At 44.9% G+C, this 7323-nt stretch overlaps 1 long non-coding RNA gene across 1 annotated transcript; it reads left to right on the forward strand.

Moving 5' to 3' along the window:
- The first annotated feature begins 5368 nt into the window (after window positions 1–5368).
- On the forward strand, window positions 5369–7323 carry LOC9270286 (uncharacterized). Its single transcript, XR_001544219.3, has 2 exons — window positions 5369–6140; window positions 6875–7323. It is a non-coding gene; the product is annotated as an uncharacterized lncRNA (long non-coding RNA).

The raw sequence follows: 7323 nt of genomic DNA on the forward strand, positions 1-7323 counted from the left end.
CCTCGCCGTGAAACTGCGCCGGCGGATCTTGGCCAGGATCTGGTCGGCATCGCGGATGCGGTATTAATTGCAACAGATTTGTGGATGCTATGATGGCCGTGCGCCGTTCAGCTGTTGACTTGTAAGAACACCGCAGCCACCTCTTCTGATTTGAGTGGTTCATACAGGTATCGTGACTTCCTCAAAAATTTTATGCAAATATGAAAATATTTATGTCATGCTTAAAGAATATTTGATGATGAATCAAGTCACGATAAAATAAATAATAATTACATAAATTTTTTGAATAAGACGAATGGTCAAACGTTGGATAAAAAGTTAACGGCGTCATACATTAAAATATGGAGGGAGTATATTGAGGAGCCCAACTTTTGTATATTTGCCATTGTCTGTATTTTTCACATGTGGGAGACTGGTGAGTATGACAGTTTTCCTGGCATGTCATGTAATAATCGGAATTCGGAAGATTTGTTATTAGGAGAGGGATGCTCAATCTCCTTTCTAATATTAGGCTTTTACCGTTGTTTGTGTGCAATCTTCAGCCTTTTTCAGACTAGTTATAACCATACCATTTTGTATATCAAAATTTATGACTAAATTGCACTAAATATTCGTGATTTAGTGCATTGTGATGCTGTGACTGAATCTGAAAATTTGGCAGCGAGAATGAATATCAAGTAATGTTGTGCATATCCCCGCAGCCTGGACATGATCCAACTATCACAGTGAGCTCGGCCCAACTAAACTTGGGCTGACTTGGGCAGCTATCCATATTTTCATGGGTTGACTTGGGCTTACAAATTTCTCCCAAAACGATGCCCAAAGCTTTAATGGGCCATAAAGTGGCGATCCAGTTGAGCACGAATAAATCGCGTGGTTGAGGTTCGGAGTTTAATTCGCCAACCCCTGTCTATGCAAAACTTTTCCATTGTTTGTTTCAAAAAAAAAAAAAACATTTCCATTGTTTGGAGGCAATAAGAAGAGCTCCATGATACAAATGATTTCATCTGAGCACGTAAGGTTGCTTCTACATAAGGTTTTGTTCCCATCACACTATCTCACGAAAGCAAATTCAAGCTGATATAAAACTTCATTTGCTGAAAACATCTGAAAAATGTAAGCGTGGTACTGCAGGTCTGCACCTGCCATCGGCCATATTCGAATGAACGCATTGCAGTTGTAATCCTCGGCGATGTTGTTGTATGCATGATCTGCCGTGGTGATATTAATGGTTTCTTCTACCTTATCTATGATGTTCAGCACAGCAGCAGTCAACAGTTGATGACGGAGATGATGAAGCCTCCCCTAGCCGTCGCCACCCACTAGAGCTCAGCTATCTCGGGGCCTTACAGGAGAGAGAGAAAACTGTGGTGGCGGCCGTGTTTTTTTTTTACCTTTTCCACATGACTAATATGAGGGCCCTATGGTTTTTCTGATTTCTTCCTAGAATATATAATTATCACGTAAACGTCACGTCAGTATGTGTGTGGACCGAGTCAAAATGATAAGTTAAACAAAACCGCTCAAAAAGACCACCGAGAGAGAGTTGATTTGTACTGATTTTGATAATTAGGGAATGCTTTTATACTCAGTTTTGTAATTGAGGGATACTAATCGATCACAGCATATAAGTCGAGGGATGCAAACACACTTATGCCCATCGTTGTGGTCATATATATTGCGCTCTCTTGATACTTAATAAACACGTTAGTTTCTTAATTATTTCGTTGGCAACTTTTTGTGACAAGTCGACAAACATGATTGTAACATCTAAACGTCTTGCGGTGATATAGAGTCACCAATCACCTCGATTTAGCCAAACTTTAGCAGTTTTCCCCTATTTCATCCCTAGGTGCTAAATTTAGGTGTAAATACATTTGTCATGAATTATAAAACCCACTAAGAACATAAATGCTCTTGGAACTTGAAAGAAAGAATACCACTTGGCTCTTTTTTTCGCCCCCATGTAGTTAAGCTGGCAATTAATCGTCTTTTTTGTTCGTACTTCATTTGAAATAATGTGTAGGATCAACAAAACACACATACATAAGATAAATTCATTTATCCAGACAGTAATTGACAACATGACGCTGATACACACACCGAGACTGAATCGACAAACGCAACCTGCAGGTGCTAGGCATGCACCGTGAATTATTGTCTGCATAATATTTGGCTCTGGTCGATCGATCGATGGCCGGGCGATGAGATATGCTATATTTATATGGGGCAACTGAATGAACAATCTAGCCAGCTCTGTCGTCAATAAGCCACGCTTACCTATCAAAGCACGGCGAGCGCGCTGACGGCGACGACGAGCGAGGCGACAGAGGCGTAGACGAAGAACCAGTTGCCGGCGGCGCCGGCACGGCGGGGGTCGTCGGAGACCCAGACGAAAGCGATAACCTGGGCCACGCCGGCGAGGAAGGTCACCACTGCAAGTGCAAGTGCAAGGTAGGAGTAATAGGCAGCGCCGTTATTACCCAAGTCAGCTTGCAGCGGCGTGGTGGTGGTAGCCAAGGTGATTGCCGCGGAAATGGTGGCTAAGCCGAGCACCCACAGCGCCGCGTCCACGTTGGCCTCCGCTTCGTCCCGCCGAGTAACAGCCACCACCATATCTTGATTAATTTCGAAGACTAATTTGAGATCGAAGCTAGAATTAAGGCCCAAAGAAATAAATACTAGAGTTTGCTTCTATCAAATTTGCTAGAGTTTCCCCCTTCTTCAAGTATTGCATCGATCTTCCTCGAAGAGATATGTATATATATAATCACGTATTACTACTAGCTGCCATGAGTTTTCTGTGGGTCGTCGTTGCACAAAATCACGGTGCGTTTGACTGACTCGGTATCGGGGTGTACCCGGGCTCTACTCGACTCATCTGACCGACACGGCGGGGCCCACCAGACGTGGGCCCGCTTGTCATTCGGATGGTGCATAACATACACCGCAGCGACACCGGCGGTTGGGACATGAAGACAGCTGCGTATAGGCGTCGTGAGTGGTGTTTCTGTGGACGGGGAGGGGTGGAGGTTTACTGTACAGCTAGCATCCGCTAAGGGCAGGTACGCGGCGAAACGCAGCCTGCAGATATTTTATGTACTTCGTTGGGCAGACAGGATCGAGTAGGACCGTATGCAGTGACGCAGCCAAAAAGAACCGCCTTCGGCCGCGTTCAGACTGCTCATCTCATATGTATAGTTGGACCGGAACGGAGGCTATGTTTAGATTCCAATTTTTTTCTTTAAACTTTTAACTTTTCTGTCATATCGAACTTTTCTACATACATAAATTTTCAACTTTTCCGTTACATCGTTCCAATTTTAGCGTGGAACTAAACACAGCCGGAGTGTCGGAGTCACCAATTAACCACGTGAAGCCCATAATAATTTGGCCACGTTAGGGATCGCAATATACATGTTAGGGTGAATCAGGGCTGCGGTCCAATATCGCGTGAACAGTCGAGGGTTCCATTTTCCCCAAATTCTAGTGGCACGCAGGCTATATCGTAAATTGTAATGGTATTTATCTAAAATGATTAACCCAGACAAAAACATTTAGTTGGGCTAGAATGGATCTAGTTGCAAACTACGTGGACCCCATAAGGAATAAGTTCACTTGAGGTCCATTAACTTTACACTGAATTTAATTTTTATCCTTGAACCGAAAAACCAGATATAACAGGTCCCTAACTTACAAAACCAGTGCAAACGAGTTTCCTCGGCAGTATTGTCCTCGATTTTAGCTGACGCGGCGCCTACGTGGCTCTTTTGACTAGGTCTTCGTTCCACATGACGCTAATGTGGCAGTATGACCTAAATAAAAAAATAAAAAGTGGGCCCACATGTTAGTTACATCATAAGATTAAAAAATGGTGGGACCCACATGTCAATAATACAACGTTATCTTCCACCTCCCCCACACTCTCCCCTCTGTTCCCCGAGAGGGAGAAGAAGAGGAGTGCCTCGATCGCATCCCCACCCTATTAGCTAGGTTTCTGTTCCGCCTCTGCCTTTGCCTCTACTTCTCCTCCTCCTCACCGTCGCCGCCGCAGAATCGATGGAGTGGCAGGCGCAGCTGACAAGGAGAAGGACAACAGCCGGCAATCGACAGGGAGCAGCGCGACTGGCGGTAGGCAGGAGCTATGTGACGGCTGTGACGTCCGAGCTCAACCGCCGCTGGGAGGTCTAGGAGCCTCTGCTCCCACATCGCCGCTGCGGGCCTCCTCCGTTTTTGGACTTGGACTTGGAAGAGCTCGTCGGCCTCTCAGCCCTCCTCGCTGCCTCCTCGTCCCCCTTGCCGGCCTCCCAACCTCCTCCCTCTCTGTGCGTGCTTGCCGGCTTCCCTGCCGCCTCCTCTCAGCGCGCTCTCACTGGCATCCTCATCCCCCAGCCAGTCTGCGCCATTGCTCCCTCTCTGCGAGTGCTGAGAAGATAGAGAGGGTGAGCTGGAGAAAGTGGGATCCACTGACATGTGGGTCCCACTATTTATTTTATCCTTTTGTTTGACTGACATGTGGGTCCCATATATTTTGGTTTAATTTTTAAAATTTTACTCCTAGTGCCACGTGGGTGCCACGTCAGCCAAAACCGATGACAATATAATACTGTTAAGGGACCTTGTTCGCACTGGTTTTGTACGTTAGGGGGGCCATTGTATCTGGTTTTTGGGCTCAAGGATGAAAATCGAATTCGGTATAAAGTTAAGGGGCCTCAATTGAACTTATTGCACCCCATAATAATTGCCGTTAGGGATCGCAACACAGGTTCGGGCCAGCAGAGGGTGAACCATCGCGTGGGCCGCAGCCCAATATATATACAGGTCGTGTACTCACTGGGGGTGGTTTTCATGGGTTTGTATTTCTGTACATTAGAAGAGTTGTTACGAGTGGCATGGGCAAATTCCATTGTAAGGTGTTTATAGTTCCTTGCACGTGCACGATATCTAGTAGTTATAAATTACTAATTTCTATGCCAACATTTATATTAAACCGAGTTCACAAATTTCTGTTGGTTGCGCTGAAAAATGTACTGGTTGCATTGCAAAACTGCCGATGTGTAGCAAAACATCCAGGAGTTGATGCTTTATGCTGCCGTGATCGATTCTGAAAGCTTGGCAGCAAGAGATAGGGTAAATGTTGTGCGTATTTTTTCCTGCAGCTGTGTACTAGTAGGCTCTTAAGAGTTAAGTTCGGGGCTAATCTCTAATATCGAATTCTATGCGGATTCCCGTGCAAATAGCACCTCCACGTGGCGCGGCCAGATTCACGGATTCGCTCCCACGCACAGCCGTCCGATTGCATTTCAACGGTGAGAGATCGTTGTGGTGGAGCCTGTTGTAATATACGAGAATCGAGGGGTTTTCTTACAAAAGCACTCAATCCCCCCATCATCCGTCTCCTCTCCAGCGTCACCGCCGCCTGATTCAGCACATCCGCCGCGTCACCGCCGCTGACCTTCGCCCTGACCTCCTCCCCGCTGCACCGAAGCCTCTCTATCCCCTGCGCCTCCACATGTCGCGGCTACGCGGGCATCTCGTTGGATCTATCATCGGCGGCGAGGAGGCGTGGCGATGGTGCCGAGGTTCATCGGCCGGTGGAGGAACATCGTCGACTTGAGGACCGTGCCCAGGTTCCGCATGGTCCCCAACTACTGCCACCCCGTGGGAGCCGCCGAGGGGGGCAACAACTATGGCTTTCAGATGATAGTTTGATCATGCACACAATGCGTTCGACGAAATGTCCATGGGCATTCATGGGTGTGGCTGGCGCCCTGATGATGCTCAATCCTACCTTCCTCGTTGGATTACTTTGGTGTTGGTCGAAGCATTGGCCGACCAAGGAATGTGCTGCCAGGAGTTACAATGGTGGACTCACGTCTTAGAGGGCAGTTCCCTTCTGACTCATATGGTGACATACCGTGGCGTGCCGTGAAAACCTGAGATTGGCAAATGGCTTACTAAGTGTGATGCCGGCGTGTCTTTGTCACTGACCAATTCGGATTGCTTGAGCTTTCCCTGGATTAATTTGGTTGTTCTTCTGAAACGGTTTATAGGTGCAAAGGGGTGCGAGCAAGACTACAATGGACAAGGTGTGTGCAACTATGAGCTGGGATAATGGAGATGCTTTCATGGATATGTTGGTAAGTACTACTTTGTCAGCTCAATTAATGTGTTAATCTTGTTCACACTTGATTAATGAAATTGCGATTTCACATGGAATTTAACAAGGTTGGGTTTTAATCACACTCCATTTTTTAGCACCATCCAAAAAATCTTTAAGATTGTTTTAGTAATTTATCTACTCCGTACATAATATCAAGATAAATAGGCATAGTTTATGAACCTTTGAATTCTGCACCTGTTCCATACTAAGAAGCAAATAAGAAAGAAACAAATAAATACTCCAGTTGGTTAGTGTGTTTGCTCATATATGCCATTCTTAAGAAAAACATCAGTTTATATATTTATTTATGTCCTATTTAGTTTGCTGTCTATCAACTCTTCAAAAATTATGGATAAACTGTGCTACTTCAATTCTTTGCTTTTGATCAAATGACAGCCCTTGCTCTTTCCAACAACTCTATTGACAAAGATGTTAAACATATTTTGCCCAACACTACAACTTTTGCTCCTTAGTTCTGGAAATGATATTGTATACTCTATAAACCAAGCTAATTCTTCATTTGACTTATGGATATACCATCATAGAAATAGTATAAGGAGACAGTTGCATATTATTACTACACTTATTTTTTGAATATATATTTCATCATTGTACATATATATATTTAGACAGCTCAATTATATATCTTTCTGACAATTGCTAACACAATATTTATTATAACAAAGTTTGCTTGGAAATAACATAATAAAGGATATAATGAGGCAATAAGAACTGTGCGTGGAGGGCCGGAAGATGATGTCTGTCATGGCCGGCAAGATGGACGAGCTCTGGATAGGGCGTATGGAGTGGTGCGTGCTGGAATGTAACAAGAACGCCATCAACTTCTACGAGGGAATGGGCGAGCCACGCAGGTGTGCTCCCGTAATGGCACATATACAGACTCACTGGCGCTGCACACTGGAAAGTACAATGGGACTAAGAGAAGGGCAATGGGGCGAAATAGATCGGTGGTTGATTCTTAGTTGTCCAGTCTCAAGTAATAAAGAAACCGGAGATGTGTGATTTAGGGTATTGGATAAGTTCGTGATGTCTTAGCTTGATGTTCTTTCAAATGTAGTACACAATCTTTGCAGAAGGTTAAGGGAAAATAAACAAATTCTTAAATTATAGGAAAAGGCAAAAAAAGATAATTCAGGAGA

The sequence above is a fragment of the Oryza sativa genome, chromosome 1, assembly GCF_034140825.1.
Source record: "Oryza sativa Japonica Group chromosome 1, ASM3414082v1".
Lineage (NCBI taxonomy): Eukaryota > Viridiplantae > Streptophyta > Magnoliopsida > Poales > Poaceae > Oryza > Oryza sativa.